We start from the raw sequence: 18,756 nt of genomic DNA, 5'->3' as shown, positions 1-18,756 counted from the left end.
GGAAGGAGAGGTGGGGAGAGTCAGCTCTCACTACAAGCGGGCTGGAGAGATTTCTACTGCTTCCCCCCTCCCCCCAGAGACATTTCCTGTCCTCCCAAAATCCATTTTCAAGAAAACATTCATTTTCATAACGCTGACAAGGTACATTGGGGACGTAACTAAAAAAGAAGCTTTAATTTCTATGACTAATCTTTGATAATGATTGTGATAGGAATATTTATTGAAAATAAAATTAAAAATAAATGCTGACAAGCCAATGAACGCAAATTCCTCAAGTGGCATCTTTTAGGAGACTCTATAGGCATCCATGAGCGGCAGGTTCACCTCCTCGTTGCAGTGGGCATGAGAGCTTAGCTGGCTTGCCTGGGAGCCACTGAACTGCCCCATCAGCTGACACTGGTGCCCACACACCACCCCAGTATTGTCCCCAACAAACGTCAACCTCATTCTTCTAATTTTTAAGAAAATTTATGACTGGCTTTAGGAATGAGTGCCTTCTTAAAGGCGATGGCAAACTTTCCCCCACTGTAGATAATTCGCTCTTAACATAAACTGGTTTGAATTTGATCCCTAACCAACCCCACCCTCCCTACCCCCACTCCTTTTTTTTTTTCCAGATTATCTTGACTTTCTTTTTCCCTTCTTTGCTGCCTGCCACTTCTCCCCTCACTCAACCCTAACTCCATGCAATATTCTTGTATTTGGTCACTACCTGGTTGAGATTATACCTTGGCAGAGAGAATATCACGGCCATATGTGTTAATTTCACAACTGCAAGGCCAAGGCATGTGGTTCCCTATTTCTGAAATAATGAAGTGCCAGTGTCATTGTGGGTAAGATCTAAAAAGTACTTTGGGCAGAAGGACCACATTATTGATTTGACAAATCTGGTATCCAAGCAAAAGACATGACCCTGAGAGATTCCAGGAACCACAAGATGATAGTCATGTCTAATGGATGGCCCAGTCACAGGACCCCTGTGCTCTGTCTTCCTGATTTCAAGAAACACATTAGACAGAAAATATAAGAATGTATCATTTTTGAATACTAATAAGTGTTTGTCTTTGGTCAAGTACAGAAAGCAGAACTTAGCATAACACTGACCTCTAGATTTTTCGGTACCAAAACCCTCAAGAAAGCTAACACATCAAAGAGATGAGCCAAAACACTCTGCCAAACTGGTGGTAACAGTGGGAAAGACTTAACAGAACGTAACAAAAGATTTGCTGAAGAATAGTCAATAGACAATACTTTTATTGAAACCATCATGGTAGAGAAACAAGAGGAAGACACTAAGAAGAAAAGGAGAAAGTCTGGCTGGCAAAGGAGATTGAGGACAGAGAAGGACATTTATATTGGAATTGGGAGCAAAGGAGAGGCAATAGCTTGAGAGAAAAGAGAAGCAGGATTGTTGAGATTAAAAAAAGGGGGGGTCCATGTTCAAGCCCGGCTCCCCTCCTAGGGCCATCCCCCCTCTACTTACTGCCTGTGAAACCACTTAAGTTCCCAGATGTCTGGTGCTGATTCCTACCTTCAACCTTGGCTCTCACCCTTCCCTCTGGCTGCAGTGCCCTTTTCCTCTGCCCACCCAGAGAACTCCTGCACTGCCTTTTAGGACTCACCACTCTGCCACTTTCTCTGATCAACACTCCATCAACATCTAGCCATCAAAGGAAAGTTTAAATAGCCCTTCTTTCTACCAAGAACATGCACCATATATATGCCATATCACTTTGCGCTGATTATTTGGCTACATCTGTTTTTGCTACCAGGTTATAAACTTCTTTAGGATGAGAACTGTGTACAACTAATCTTTATATCCCAAATACTTAGCACAGTGTCTAACATTTGATAAGTCTCAATAAATATTTACAGAACAGCTAAGAACATAAGTAGAGTATTAGAAATCATAGGCCTCCAGAGGCTGGTTTTTAAAATTCATTGATATGGTTCTTCAATGATGGATAGAATGTGGATAAGTTTAAAGCAAAAGTCAGCAAAATCAGCCTATAGGCCAAATGTGTCCTGCCATTTTGAACATTTTTTCTGATATACAATTCACATACCATACCATTTACCCATTTAAAGTGTACAAGCCAATGTTTTTTAGTGTATTCACAGGATTGTGCACCCAACACCACAATCTAATTTTTGAACGTTTTCATCTTGCCTTAAAAAATCCCACTAACAATCAATCCCCACACCTCTCCCTTATCTGTCTCCTTCCCCTCACTTCCACCCAAAGCAACCACCAATCTACTTTCTGTTTCTATATATTTTCCTATTTTGAAATTTCATGTCGCAAGTTAGCACACCCTATCAAAAGGAGAGGCGATTAGGGGCGCCTGGGTGGCGCAGTCGGTTAAGCGTCCGACTTCAGCCAGGTCACGATCTCGCGGTCCGTGAGTTCGAGCCCCGCGTCGGGCTCTGGGCTGATGGCTCAGAGCCTGGAGCCTGTTTCCGATTCTGTGTCTCCCTCTCTCTCTGCCCCTCCCCCCGTTCATGCTCTGTCTCTCTCTGTCCCAAAAAAATAAATAAACGTTGAAAAAAAAAAAAAAAAAAAAAAGAGAGGCGATTATACCTTTCCCAGCCAGTTGAATATAAAGATCTACGTAGGCTCATGGGTCAGTCAGGGGTCAGAACCCACTCCAGTTATTTATACAGAATAAATGTAATATAAAGAACTGTTAACTTGAGGGGCGCCTGGGTGGCTCAGTCGGCCGAGCGTCCAACTTCGGCTCAGGTCATGATCTCACGGTTCATGGGTTTGAGCCCTGCATCAGGCTCTGTGCTGACAGCTCAGAGCCTGGAGCCTGCTTCGGATTCTGTGTCTCCCTCTCTCTCTCTCTCTCTGCCTGCCCCCTGCTCACGCTGTCTCTACCTCTCAAAGATAAATAAATGTAAAAAAATTTAAAAAACAGAGCTGTTAACTCGATAGAAAGTTATTATCAAAGCTTGTGAAAGAAAACTACGAGAATCCTATGGTATCACGGAGGTGGCCAGTGCAGAAAGCAGTCCACCCCACCCAGGTGCCTCACTGGCTGGGAAGATGGGTCTGCCTTCCCCGCATCACTGTCTCCCTGTAGCACCCTCTTCTGAACAGCCTAATGGAGAGCCATCTGGCAAAACAGAAGTGTGCTCTCGTATCACTGAATATTATATAGAAAGGTGAGTAAGGACTGAGAAATAGTAGCTTCATAGCTGGAACAGTCATTATAGTGGTGGTTAGGGAGTGCACACATTTAACTTTTGCTAAAACAGGAAGTTAATTGGGGTATTTCTCTTAGCCTGTAATTGTTAGTTGATGCCTTTTTCTCTTCCCTTCAGCATCTCTTCCCCGCAGTGACTCAGAGCAACTATTCTGTAAAGTTTGCCAGGCAAACCCTCTAGAGACTGGCTGTTTCCAACCAGTCTTGATGCAAACAATTCCAGGAGCTGCCAAAGGGAAGCCATGGAGACTTGAGTTACAAATAAGCTATTTTTTTTTTTTTTTTAGGAATGGCTAACTGAGGGAGATTTAAGCACTCTTTTCCAAACTAAAGTGTGCATCCCCCTCCCCCCTACAACATTATAACTCCTTAGGAAAACAACCATCAAGGGTATTTAACTTTTGTACTCAATAATGAAAAAATGTTATTTAACTCTATTGACAATGAGCCTTAGAACAGGAGCAACGTGTGAACAGGTAAATTGCAGGTTGCTCTTAGACGGAACCCACCCTCACAGTAAGAGATGCAAATCTTCCCTGGAGGTTTCTTGAACCGGAATCTTTGAGTCCAGACTCTTGTGCGCGTAGGTTCTTCATCATGCTCTCGCAAAGATCTCTGGGTTTTTTTCCCTGGTTCACCCTGCCTCTCTCCTCAATCAAACCAGAGAGTGGACATCAATGTGTCTTTTATGTCAGGACCTGCTTTTGTTTAAAAGGAAACTGCATCTCAAACTCTGAAAAACACAGTCTTCTTGTGGCTTTGCTTCCTCCCACACACTCTTTTTTACCTCTGTCTCTTGCGTGCTTTTGGTGGACTCACATGATGTTTCCCATCGCATCCCTACATACCTCACACTGGGGGTCCAGCCTAAGCTTTCGACATGCTTTCCTTCCGTAAGTTATTACACACTGAGCTATAAATACCATCATCTGCAAGGATACATCAGGGACTGACACTGTATGGAGCCAAAAATCCAAAAAGAAAATACCCTTTGGAGAGCTTTTTATCACTGAAAGGGAAGCTCTGACCCAGTGAAGCCTGGATTCCTCTAGAAGAGTAATATGAATGCAAGATGCTGTTTGCATAAGACTTTTTCTAAAACAATCAAGATGGATTGTGAGAGCTTTCTCCTTTTATGATGCAAAGCCAATTTAAGCAAGAAAATATGTGGTGTCGTCACATGGAGGCATATAATATACACGTCATCACTGAATACTGTTTGTGCTTCTAGGGTCTGATCTGAATGATTATGGAATAGGGGCAGGAATGTTCCCCAAAGGGATGCTGGGAAGAACAAAACAATTTATTCCCTGTACTTCTCAAATAGGCAAGGATTTTTTTTTTTAAAGATGAGACTCAATGCTGGTACTGATTGCAGTAGAATCTTAAAATGGTTCTGAAAAACAATTTGCAGCTATATATCAAGAGACTTACAAATCTTAGCATATCTTGTCCCAGTGATTCAAATTTCATGAATCTATCCTAGGAAACAATCAGCAATGTTATTAAAGATGTACGTGAGGGAATGTTCATGAAAATATTACTTTTAATAGTAAAAAAAAATAGTAAAAATATAGTAACTAAATATAGAAAAGGTTGGGGCACCTGGGTGGCTCAGTCAGTTAAGCGTCCAACTTTGGCTCAGGTTATAATCTCGCAGTTCGTGGGTTCGAGCCCCGAGTTGGGCTCTGTGCTGACAGCTCAGAGCCTGGAGCCTGCTTCAGATTCTGTGTCTCCTTCTCTCTCTGTTCCTCCCCTGCTCGTGCTCTGTCTCTCTCTCTCTCAAAAATAAATAGATTAAAAAAAAAATTTTTAAAGAAAGGAAAGGTCAATCAACTGTGGCACATGTATATGATGGAATAGTATTTGGTACTTAAAACTCATGTTGTTGAGGGGCACCTGGGTGGCTCAGTCGGTTAAGAATCAGACTCTTGATTTCAGCTCAGGGCATGATCTCATGGTTTGTGGGATGGAGCCCCATGTCAGGCTCTGCACTAACAGTGTAGACCGTGCGTGAGATTCTCTCTCTCCTTTCTCTCTGCCCCTCTTTCCAGTCACATTCTCTCTTTCTCTCAAAGTAAATAAACATTTAAAAAATAAAATGATGGAGCGCCTGGGTGGCTCAGTTGGCTGAGCATCCAACGTCAGCCCAGGTCGCGATCCAGTGCTTCATGGGTTCTAGCCCTGTGTCAGGCTCTGTGCTGACAGCTCAGAACCTGGAGCCTGCTTTGGATTCTGTGTCTCCCTCTCTCTCTGCCCTTCCCCCACTCTGTCGCTCTGTCTCCCAAAAATAAATAAACATTAAAAAAATTTTTTAATAAAATGTTATTGAGGAAAATTTGGTAACATAAAAAGATGCTGGTAATGAAATAGTATATTTAAAAGCAGTGGATCACAGAATTGTACGTGCCATTTGAACCTGATGTTGCAAAACTGAATATAATATGTGTAATACATGGGTTTGTGTGTGTGTGTGTGTGTGTGTGTGTGTCCCGAATATCAGCGGGATTACAAATGAATTTTACTTTCTTCTTAGGCCCTGCTGTAATTTTCAAATTATTTTTTAAATGAGAAAAGTGTATTTTAGAAATGTATTAAATTGCTTGATAACAGAAAATGATACTACCATATTTATTGTATTCTTCTAAAACAATGATCTTAGTACTTCTTTCCTTATACATGAAGCCCACTGGCTTGTGAACTTCAATAAATTCTCCATGTCTCTTGTGTGTGGAAGCTGACAGATCACAACCAGATAAAGCTCCAGTGTCAGCAGTGTGGACAGCCCACAGGGAGCCAGCTGCAAACTGGGCAGTCCTGAGCTACAGCTCATAAATGTTTGAAAACTAAGGGAAAGGACCGATTTAATTTTTGAGAATTTAAGGATGAAACTAGGTGTAAGAATACATATTCCTTTTGAAGAAAATTACCAAAATAACAACAGCTGTTGGGTTTTTTCTCAAGCCTTTCAGAGTCAATTGGCAGTTTGGAGACTTTACCTGCTCCTTTTTTTTTTTTTCTTTCTCCCCAGCAAACTGAGCTAACGGAGTAGATAGGAAGGGAGAATTACTAAGTTGCTTGAATGTATTAATGACTAAGGTGCGGGCTGCTTTGGTTTTCCAGAGGTGCCATGCACGCCATCTCACCCGATCAACAAAATAGTCCAGTGAGGTAGTCAGAACAGGTATTATAACCCCACATTGGGGGCATTAAGTGCAGAAGGATGATGATGGAAAATCAAAGAGTCCAAAGAATCCAAAGATTGCTTCTGAAGACTTTTCACCCATTGTTGCCCAAGGCTTCTGCTCAGTCCCTGAGTCCATAGGAACCTAGTATTGTATTCAGAACCCACTCCCCAGAATGGACTACGTTTATGACCTGATACACCTGAGGTGAGTATCCAAAGAGCTGGAGTCTTCTCCCCTGACCCTCACCATGTGCCGAACCCCATCACCAGAGTAGCAGGCTCTCAGCTGGGCTGTGGATCCCAACTGGGGTTTGAACTCCAACTTTCCTAGGACTCTTGCAGCCTACCTACCTTAGACTGGCCCCCTTCTCTGAGGATTGAACTGGACCCCATTTGTCTTGGAGTCCCCATAGCTCCAACCCTTCCTTACCTCTCCCTCTCCCTCAATCTCTCTCTCTCTGTCTCTCTCACACACACACACGTGCGCACACACACACACACACACACACCATCACCATCACCGTCACCATCACCACCTCCACCATTCAGACTCTGGCTTATTTGGAAGCTGAGTCTTGATAACCGTCACAAGATCATAAATCTATTTAGTTGCCAGAGTTATAACGGAATCAGAATATGTCTCCAGGTTCTTTCTATCTTGTTCCTTTCTTCCTCTCTCTTTCCCTCCTTCCTTCCCCCTTTCCCCACTTGCTCCTTCCTTCCTCCTTCCTCCCTCCCTCCCTCCTTCCTCCCTCTCTACCTCCCTCCCTTCCTTCCTTCCTTCCCTTCCTTGTCTTTTCTCCTCCCCTCCTTCCCCCCCCTCCTTCCCTCCCTCCCTTCCTTCCTTCTATTTGGTTGTTATTTTGTTGTCCTAGGACCTCAGGTGCTGAGGGCTGAGTTGGTTAACCCCTCTGCTCCTGGCACATGGTCATCACTTGTCCAGGTGAGGCCTCTCCATTGTCTTACAAGTCGAGTGATTCACTCTTACTCCCACAGCCACTCCCTTTGTCTTCTTCCCACAAGGCAATGTGTTTAATGTAGATCTTGTTGCTTGTAAATGATATAACAAGATGTAAATTGTTGATCTGCAGCCGTCTATGTTTGACATAAACAGCTTTGACATAAACACTACTTTTTTTCACACAATAAGTTTTCATGATTTGTTCATGCAGCTAAGTGTTGATCAAATCCAATACTTTTAGCTGCTGCACCCATGGGTACAGACTTAAGACATTTATCCATCTTCTCTCACACAACTGGCCAAGAAAAGGAGATGTGGGTGGAATCTGCTCTGGCTTTACTCATTGCTGAACTCCGTTATTCTGCCCGTGTATGCTCTTCTAATACATGAGCTCTCCTAGGAAAAGTGCACCCTGAAGAATGCCAAGGTTCAGTCCCAAACAACCACCAGACTACATGACTTTGGGAGGCTTTCTGTCTCCCAATCCCTACTAAGACAGGTTTAGTTGGATGTATCTCCAGATGACATACTGGACTCTTCTTTGCTTTGTGTGAGTTTCTAATGAGGGTCAGCAAACTTTTTCTGTAAAGGGCCAGAGAATAAGTATTTCAGGCTTCGAAAGTCATAACTATTCAACTCTGTTGTTTTAGTGTGAAAGCAACCATAGACAATATATAAACAAATGGATGTGGCTGTGTTTCAATAAAACTTTATTTACAAAAAGAGACAGTGGTTGGGGCGCCTGGGTGGCTCAGTCGGTTAAGCGTCTGACTTCAGCTCAGGTCACTATCTCGCGGTCCGTGAGTTCGAGCCCCTGCGTCGGGCTCTGGGCTGATGGCTCAGAGCCTGGAGCCTGCTTCCGATTCTGTGTCTCCCTCTCTCTGCCCCTCCCCCGTTCATGCTCTGTCTCTCTCTGTCTCAAAAATAAATAAAACGTTAAAAAAAATTAAACAACAAAAAAACCCCAAAAAACAAAAAGAGACAGTGGCCTGATTTGACCACAAACTGGATTTGGTCCTAAGTTGGCTTTGGCCATGAGCTGTCATTAGCTGACCCTGTTTTGTAGCCACTGATCTCATGAAGGAGAGACAGAAGTTATTAATGCTAGGAATTCTGGCTGTGTTACTGCCATACCGCTTGTCTATCAGACAAGCAATTCATCATTGCCTATTGATGAAAAGCTAAGGTTGTAAAAGTCTCTTCTGCCTCCTCAAACACTGACATGTCCATGGCTTACAGTATGCAGCCAATAAAAGCTTACAGAATGAAAAAAAATAATAATACATACAAACATTTAAGTTTGGTCTTAAAGGTCACTAGAAACCAATCCCCTTCCTACCCCACCCCACCCCCAAAATCAGGCTAATTTCAAGCTTATCCTAAGAAGAAAACAGTTTCCTGTCCACTCAGAGACAGACTACTCCTTGGTGAAGCAGCCTCCTGTGCCAAGCACCAAGGATCAGCTCCTGAAATGAATTTCTCAAAGGGTAGAGTCAATGTGTTCTTCTTAAATTGCAATATTTTAATTAAGCCACTTTAATCCCCTTGTGGGCACAATATGTTAAAAGAAGAAAGGGAAGAAGAAGGGGAGAAAAGATTGGGTGGGGGGAGAGGGAAGAGAAAATCTAAATTTAAACCCAAAAGGTGTCTATTCAATGAATTTTCATATCCCGTGTATTCCTTCAATAAATATTTATTTTAATTAACATTTTAAAAATTGGAAATGTAGTTCATTCACATGGTCAGACCTTTCAAATAGAGGCAAATAGCAAAGGAGAAGCCTTGCCCTCATCTGAGACCCTCTGTGAAATGCTATATGTTCTTCCAGAAACATTCACAGAGTTGACAAGCTTATAAAAAATTCCTTAATAGGTGCATATAGTTCAGCATCTTGCTTTTTTCAGTTCACTCCATATCTTGGATTTAAAATGACTGTTTTACTATCTGTTTGCTAGTTGTCCATTGTTCTGTGTTCCTTTTTGCCCTTTTTTAGATTAATCAAGATTTTTGTTTGTTTTTTATCCTATCACTGGACCCTCTCACTAATTTGTTGGTTATGTAACCTGTTATATTTTTTTAGGAAGTTCCTTATAGATGCAACATTAATTCTAAGGACCCTTATGATTATCTTGGGTCCACCCAGACAATGCAGGATAGTCTCCCCAAATCAAAGTCCTTATTTTTTTTTTATTATTTTTTTTTATTTTTTATTTTTCAACGTTTATTTATTTTTGGGACAGAGAGAGACAGAGCATGAACGGGGGAGGGGCAGAGAGAGGGAGACACAGAATCGGAAGCAGGCCCCAGGCTCTGAGCCATCAACCCAGAGCCCGACGCGGGGCTCGAACTCACGGACTGCGAGATCGTGACCTGGCTGAAGTTGGACGCTCAACCGACTGCGCCACCCAGGCGCCCCTCAAAGTCCTTATTTTAATCACATCTATAAAGTCTTTTTGCCATGTAAGGTGACATATTTGCAAAACTGGAGACAAGTACATGAACATCTTTGGGGACCATTTTTCTGCCTGCCATACCTAATTATTCAAGAATGCCTGACTCCTTGAAGAGTATAGGGTTTTTCTGTAAGAAAAAGCTATCCTTCCTTCCTTCCTTCCTTCCTTCCTTCCTTCCTTCTTGAATATGGACTAATAGATACTTGCTTCAGTCTATAGGTTACAACCCAATTCTATCATTGTTTATTTTGTTGCTCAAATTGTTCCAAATTTGGCCACTGGTTTCTCCTTCAGGTGGGTCCCCATATCTTCCTAACATATCCCTATTCCTTGCCAAGCACATTTTTTTTTCCCGGTACCACAAAGTGTTCTAAGCTCATTTTGCATTTTTTATGCCCCAGTCCTATAATCTACCATTTTCCCATGTAACCCTGCTTTCTTTTACTAGAGAAACCAAATCTGGAAATTAAATGCACTCATTGTTTTGGGGGCCCTCTCAACATAGAGAGTTAAGATGAAGCCACACATACACACACATTTATATTGGTATCTATATCTTTCTATCTGTATTTATATTTAAAAAATCATGAGTTCCTAGCAATACTTCCGATTCCAATCCAAAATAACCCACAAGGCTTATTCCAGTGTTTCTGTGTTCCTTATTTGTAACTTCTTTCTCCGACAGTGAGAAATCTGATTCTCATTATCTACACTTACTTATTCAATCCTAGTATAAACATAAAGTAGTTGCAGAATTGCTAACACAGTCCCATGAGAAACAGATTTACCAAGTAGAGTACTGTAACTGTGTGCAGTTTCTTTTGTCTTTAGCCTTATAGAATTCAGTCAACATAACTGTTTTCTAGACTTGTGCAGGTGGATATTTTTTCTTTCCCTTTCCTCTTCAGTGTTTTTCATTTTTAAACAGTTAAGTTTGTGTTCCAACTTTGGCTTCTCCTATATCCTGGCTGTTTTTATTTATTTGTTTCTATTTTGAAGTGTGTGTAAGATATACTGATTCTAAGAGCTAAGCCTGTGCAAAAAGGCATACTCAGGGAAGTGTCACTTGTTCCTCATTCATTACCACATTCCCATCCCCCTTCTCCTCACCACTTTTCCACCCACCACCTTAGGAGAATCAATCTCATTTATCTTTCTTGAATTATTTTGCACAAATAAGGAGATATATGTGTGTTCTTTATATCCTTACCTTCTTATATAAAGAGAAGCAAACTATAGATACTCTTTTGCTCCTTGGGGGTCTTTTTTTCTGTTTTTTTGCTTGTTTGTTTTTGTTGTTGTTGTTTGCTCTTAACAGTACATCCTGGAAATCTCTCCAAATCAGTTCTTATACATCTTCTGCATTCTTTTAGACAGCTATATAGTACTCCATTTTGTAGATGTGCCATAATTAATCGCACCACTATTCTATGTACAGGCATTTAGGTTGTTTCCATTTTTTTTTTACAATTGTAAACAACACTATAATAAACAAACATGTACATATGCATTTTTTATATTGTTGAAGTGTATCTTCAGGGTAGGTTCCTAGAAATAGGATTACTGAACCAAAAGTAAGTGCATATGGGGCATCTGGGTGGCTCAGTTGGTTAAGTGTCCAACTTGATTTTGGCTCAGGTCATAAACTCAGTATCATGAGTTCAAGCCCCAAATCAGGCTCTGTGCACTGACCACACAGAACTTGCTTAGGATTCTCCCTCTCTCCCTCTTTCTCTGCCCCTTCCCCACTCACACTTTCTCTGTCTCTCTCTAAATAAATAAATAAACTTTTAAAAAGTGCACATGTTATTGTCAGGTTTTGCCAAATTTCCTTCCAAAAGCGTTATTTTTTTTTTTTAATATTCTGTATGACAAGATGGGAAACATGAACAAAATGCTCTTTTGCTGCGTGTGAAGTATAATATCTGCCTTGAAGACAAACCCGTGTGCAAATTCTTAAGTTGTGAACTAAACTATACATTTTTTTCCCCATGAAATACCAGTTTTTATTTGGGAAAAAAAAAGCCAATTGACATACCAAAAATTGTTTTTCAAACTTGGAAGTTTGGCAGATATTTTCTTGAGTATTAACAAAACGAGCTTAAGGGAGAAAAAGACAGCATTTGTTGCCAATAAATAAATCCAAGATTTCAAGCAAAAATTAGATTTTTTGAAAACTTGTACCCACCACTGTAAGTTTCCCAAAACTTAGAGAATCTTTGGATGAGATTTATGGTGATATTTACTGATGTGATTTTTGATAGTGCATAATGAAATATATCAACATTTGGAAGATCTGCATGACTCAGTGAACCAACATAAGATAAATGATCAATGTGTTATGTTATGAAATCATGCGTAGGTAAGCGATCCACTCAAAGGGCAAGATAGACCAAAGGATATGATTACACATTGCACATAACATTTGAGAAACTATCACTTACCAAGTTCTGGTATAATATCAAAGAAGAATATCCACACTTATCTGCAAAAGTTATTAAACTACTCCTCCTTTTTCCAACTACATTTTGGTGTGAAGCAAGATTTTCTTCATATACTTCATCCAAGCCAACATATCACAACGGATTAAGTGAAGAAGCAGATATGAGAATTTAACCATTTTCTCTGAACCCAGATATTAAAGACATGTAAAACAATATTACTCTTCTCATTATTTTTTTTACTTTTAAAAAATAATTACTTTTTTAAGAAAATATTTTACGTATGTTAACATGTAACAGTTTCAGTATTTTTTTTGTTTGTGTTACAGTGCTAACATATGTGTAACGCAAAATTTTCCATTTTAACAATTTTTAAGTATGCAGTTTTTGATACTAGTGACATCACTCCAAACAGAAACTTTACACCCACTGAGAAATAACTCTCCATTCCCCTCCTTGGTAATCAGTGTACTCCTGCTTTCTGTCTCTATGAATTTGCCTTTTCTAGATATGTCATATAATGGAATTATACAATATTTTGTGTCTGGTTTTTTTCACTTGGCATGTTTTCCCAGGAGCATCCATGTTGTAGCATGTATTAGAACTTCATTCCAGGGTGCCTGGGTGGCTCAGCTGGTTAAGTGTCTGACTTTGGCTCAGGTCATGATTTCACAGTTTGTGAGTTTCAGCCCCGCATGGAGCTCTGTGTTGACAGCTCAGAGCCTGGAGCCTCCCTCGGATTCTATGTCTCCCTCTCTCTCTCCCCCTCTCCAACTCATGCTCTGTCTCTGTCTCTGTCTGTCTCTCTCTTTCTCAAAATAAATAAACATTTAAAAATTCTTAAAAAAAAAAAAAAAAAAAAAAGAACCTCATTCCATTTCCTGGCTGAATAATACTCCATTGTAAGTATATAGCACATTTCATTTATTCAATCACTTGTTGATGGACATTTGGTTGTTCCACCTTTTGACTACTGTGCATTATACTGCAATGAGCATTGGTGTACAAGTATCTATTCGAATCCCTGATTTCAATTATTTTGTATATATACCTAGGAGTAGAATTATTGGACCATATGGTAATTCTATGTTTAGCTCTTTGATGAATTATTCAAAATGGGTTATTTATTAATTAGAAAACAAACATTTTTTAAAGTTGGACCTTAATTTCTAATGTAGTAAACATTAATAGGTATAACCCACATAAACAAAAGGTATTTGGGGTACTCAAAAATTTTACTAGTGTAAAGGGGTCCTGAGATCAAAATGCTTTGAGAAATCTTGCTATACAGCAATGAAAGTTAGCAAATTGCAGTTTTCCAGAAATGTGACTGAATCTTGAAATATAACATGGATGAAGTACTTATAATAAACTTCAAACTAGCCCAAACAAAACTGTATCATTTTCAGACACATATGTAAGTGCAAAAACTCTAAAGAAAAGGCTAGATGGGCTTACACAAAATTAGGACACTGACAATAAAGAGGGGTGCCAGCAGACAAAGACATTTGGAAGGTTTGGGTGCTGGGTCATGGTTATATAGACATTCATTTTATAAAAAGCTATTCTTTACTTTGTGTGTGTGTGTATTTTTCAGAATATGTGTGTGTTTTCACAATTTAAAAAGGTTTGGGGCACCTGGGTGGCTCAGTCAGTTGAGCGTCTGACTTCAGCTCAGGACATGTTCTCACGGTTCATGGGTTCCATCCCCAAGTCGGGATTTGCCCTGATATCACGGAGCCTGCTTCAGATTCTCTGTCTCTGTCTCTCTCTCTCTCTCTCTCTCTGCCCCTCCCCTGATCTCTCTCTCTCTCTCAAAAATAAATAAGCATTAAAAATAAAAAATAAATAAAAATAAATAAAACCGGTTCATAAAAAGAAAGAAAGAAAATGACTTGGAGAATAACACCACTAGAGATAGGGAACAATCCAAAAGGGACAGAATAGTGCCTTGGTTTTCGTACACCGTGATGGAATGTTCCTTGAAGGGTTGGCCCAAATCTCCCTTCTTCTCAATCAGCCCTCCACACTTAACACAGTGCTAGCACCTGATGAACCCCAGGAAAATTTTCATAGATCCCAGGCACTTTGACTTTGAAAGACCTCATTCCACTACACATCAAATCAAATGTGTTAAAACGTACGAATCATCCACATTTAATTTAACTGTTTTGCTGTAAAATTTTTTGAGGATTTGTATAATCTTTGTAGTTTTCATGCTTTTTGAGCTTCGTTTGTGAACGACTTTGAAATGAACCAAAGAAAAAGAGACTATGGTAATATCTTCAATGGAAATCTGTATGTTGCATAATGCCCACGTTTCTAGATTATCTGATTTGTGGGGTTTGCCCCTTTCATTGTCTTTGAGTTATTTTACAATTCTGTAGAATTTAGGCAACTGATAACAGTGATAACCTGAAGTCTACTTCATCATATTAACATTAAAGTATACTTCATCTGGTAGAGGAACAATTAATTTTTCTTCCCCCCCTGTATTTATTTGTAAACTCATGTAAACATCTGTGTGTGTCTTGGGTCTTGGAAATTTCAAATCAGTCATAAGATCTTACTCGTAATCTCATTAATTAATGAGTTAAGTAGAACTATTTGCATGTTCATTTTATGTTTCTATGAGATTCATGATTTTACCTTTTTTAAGAAAGTTAATCTTGGAGCACCTGGGTGGCTCAATGAGTTGAGTGTCTGACTCTTGATTTTGGCTCAGTTCATGATCCCAGGATTTTGGGATCAAGGCCCGAGTCAGGCTCTGTGCTAAGCATGGAGTCTGCTTAAGATTCTCTCTCTCTCTCTCTCTCTCTCTCTCTCTCTCTCTCCTTCTTCCCCTCTCCCCTGCTTGCATGATCTCTCTCTAAAATAAAAAAAAAAAAGTTATTCTTTACCAGCTTTAGAGATCTTCCACCAATGTGTCCAGTGGATTCACCTGACAGAGTAAGAGATATTGTACTGCCAGAGAAGTGCATCCTATGGACAGCTGAAGCCCAGATATGTAATTCTTGGTTCCCAGAGGTGAACCTGAAGTAGCAATAGAACTTTGTTGACTCCGTCTCTCTAGTTTTTATTTTCCTCTCTACCAGTTTTGTGTTTTGTTTTGTTTTGTGTCATGTGTTTTGTTTGTGCCTGAGAAGAAATTCTCCAACGGTAGAAGCAATGATTGTGAATTTGATTTTATAGTTTTGATCATTTAATGATCTCTGTAAATGGATTAATAAATTATAGAAATATATTTTCTGTTAGGTAAAAAGATGAAAGAGAATCTGGTTGATTAGTCTTATTTGTTGATTTATCTATTGCAAGCTCAAAGAATTTTGTGCCCACCAAGGAGAACAGCTCTTCGATACAACTGAACTGATGAGTTTGTGTGTTTCTATGCTCCTTATGTCTCAACCTGTGGCAAAAATTATAGAATTGAATCTATAAGGTCACTTTGTGTCTGTATGCCCATGTCTGTATTCAGGCTTTTAACTCTTGCAGTGTAAGTGTGGAATATTTCTACCTTAAGTCTTTATAAATTACATTATCAATTATCTTAAAGAATCTCTATTCCGATTGATTTAAAGAGAAAAATAAGTGTTTATACAAATCAAATATTCCTAAAAATTTAATGCAATGAGGGAATGAATTTCTAATTCTTTAAATGTGCTACACTTAAAAAATTACAGAAACTAACTCAGAGACATTTTAAGAATCCAAGTTGATATAATTAAGGTAAATCTTTGGCAAATAAAACTAGTTTAATATGTGTGATTTAAAAGAACAATTATGCCTTCTTTGATTTATCAGTGTGGAGCATAATAAAAGCATACATTCTATTCTACTTGGGTGTACTTTTCCTATGGTTCTTATAAAACGTAAATTTGTGTTCAACAAAATTGAATTCTGATTTTCATAATTTTATTTCAAGAATAATTACGTTTTGTAGCATGGCAGCTTAAAGATCACTTCCAAGATTCCTAGGTAGCTTAAAATTTTCAACTGGTATTAAATTGAGTTAATTAGTGGATAGTCATTGAATATCTAGATAATTCCCAAGTAAGATAGCATACTAAACACATAATTAATTAATTATATGCTCTAGAGGGGCTATATCTATGGGTCAGGTTAATATACACATTTATTTTTGCTACTTTAAGAACATGTAAAAGAAATGAGCATGACTACACAAAAGTGTATTCATTCATAAGCTTTCCTAGTCTGTTGACATGCTGCTACATGGCAGAAAGTTCTCGGTTATCACCCTGCACCCACTTTTCTGTATGAATGAGAAGTTTGTTGCTTTGGTTAAAAATTATAATTAATATGAATAGTTGCAACTACAGTTAGGAGCAATAGTGACAGAGAAATCCAACTGCCTAAATGTTTTTATTCTTAAAAAAAAAAAAAAAAAAAAAGAGTAGTTTTATCCTAAAGCATCAGTCCTCAATGTTGTTGGTCTCCAGACCATTTTATTCTTGAGACTTGTTGAGGACCCCTAAGGGCTTCTGCATATGTGGGTTATAACTATCAATATCATATTAGCAATTAAAACTGAGAATTTAAAAAATACTGGTCTATTACTTAACTTGAGGCTGGTAGTAATGAACAAATTGCATGTTTACATAAATGATATCTCAGTATTATAAAAAATTTTGTTTTGATCCCCTGAGATCTATCCTAATGCAAAGTGTCAGTTTCTTCCAGAATACGAAAGCAGATAATGAAAGGAAAAACTCAGAATGTGAATTCTATTTACTTTTGTTAATAATACCTGAGTCTGAAAAGAAGTTATGAAATGTGTCAAAACCTTAGCAAAGTTCACTCTGTTTTGATGGGTTTCCTTATCTAGTTTATTGAGAATGCCTTTGTTTACCATACGAAAGGTGGGGGTTTTTTTTTGTTTGTTTTTAGTTTCTGTGTAAATTGCCTAGAGAGGAAAGATTCTGTGCCTTACCAGAATAATTTTCTGTGTTTTATGTGGACTTTATTATATTTTTGGTTACTCAAAGTGAAAAAAAAAAAAAAAAAAAGAACAGGGGCGGCCGGGGTGGCTCAGTTGGTTAAGCATCCGACTCTTGGTTTTGACTCAGGTCATGATCTCATGGTTCACGGGTTCGAGCCCCATATCGGGCTCTGCACTGACAGTGCAGCCTGCTTGGTATTCTCTCTCCCCTCTCTCTCTGCCCCTACCCCATTTGCTCTCTTTCTCTCAAAATAAATACAGTTAGAAAAATTTTTAATAAAAGAACAAATTTTCCTTGTATTACAGAAGTAAGGCTATTTTCAATTGTATTGCCATTAATGTGTATTTTAAAAAATATTTTATTGTTACTTTGATTAAATAATCAAATATTGTTTTTCAGCCCCAGGTTAAATTTGTACAAGTAAAATTGTACTAAATAAATACTTCAGAAAGTGTATGTTTCGTGGGACATCCCTGGAAATGTGTCAATGTTCTGGTTTTCTATAATATGTCTTTACCCCAGGAAACACTGACCAAAATTCTTAAGAAATACTTCAAGTTTTCTTATATTTATTAGTGTCCTGGAGATGCTTTGCCTAATATATTAAGGCATAGTAGTATGGTGTTATCGGTCATAAAATCAGTTAGCATTTGAAATACTTAGTTAAAACCTTATGTCTTTATTCTGAATCTAGAGGCTTCTAGGCCATTGGTTCTCAGTTGGAAATATACATCAGACTTACCCATGGAACATGGGTATATAAATGGCAATGTAAATACCCATTTATATTTTTTATAAAAATAAGATCCAGATTTATTGTCCCTCTTTATTTGATGTTCTTGGTGCATTCTTGGTATATTGCATACATTATGTTTTAGGATTATTGTATGCTATATCTCAAGATTCTTTTCCTTTATAAAACTTATATCCATACTTTTAGATAAATCAAATGCAGCCTTCACTGGCTTCTTTGGAAAGAAGTGTAACCTACATCCTTAGAGATGTTTGTCTAAATTTTTTTAATGACTTGGGGTGCCTGAGTTGCTCAGCCAGTTAAGCATCTGACTTCGGCTCGGGCTATGATCTCATGGTTTGTGGGTTCAAGCCCCACGTTGGGCTCTGTGCTGACAGCTCAGAGCCTGGAGCCTGCTTCGGATTCTGTGTCTCCCTCTATCTCTGCCCCTCTCCTGCCTGCACTCTGTCTCTCTCTCTCAACAGTAAATAAACATTTTAAAAATTTTAAATTTTTAATGACTTTATCTTTGTTATGCATGAGACCTTTTTCCTTCCAAAATTATCAGTAATAAATTAACCACAGCCATTCTAAGTCTTTGCTATCTACAAATGGTTTTTGTTTTAAACTACTGCTTCCCTGAGGTGATGCTATAAGGTATGGGCCACACTTTATTTCTTGAACAAAGAAGGAGAATCTCAGCATCTCATTGAAAAAGACTTTACCAGGTGCTTCAAACGATTGACATTTCAAACAACAGACTCTTAGGTACAGTCTGAGGAAGTGACATCCTCTAGACAACTTTCAGACTGTA

This window comes from Leopardus geoffroyi, chromosome B3, assembly GCF_018350155.1.
Source record: "Leopardus geoffroyi isolate Oge1 chromosome B3, O.geoffroyi_Oge1_pat1.0, whole genome shotgun sequence".
Taxonomy (NCBI): Eukaryota; Metazoa; Chordata; class Mammalia; order Carnivora; family Felidae; genus Leopardus; species Leopardus geoffroyi.
Note: the sequence above shows the minus strand (reverse complement) of the source record.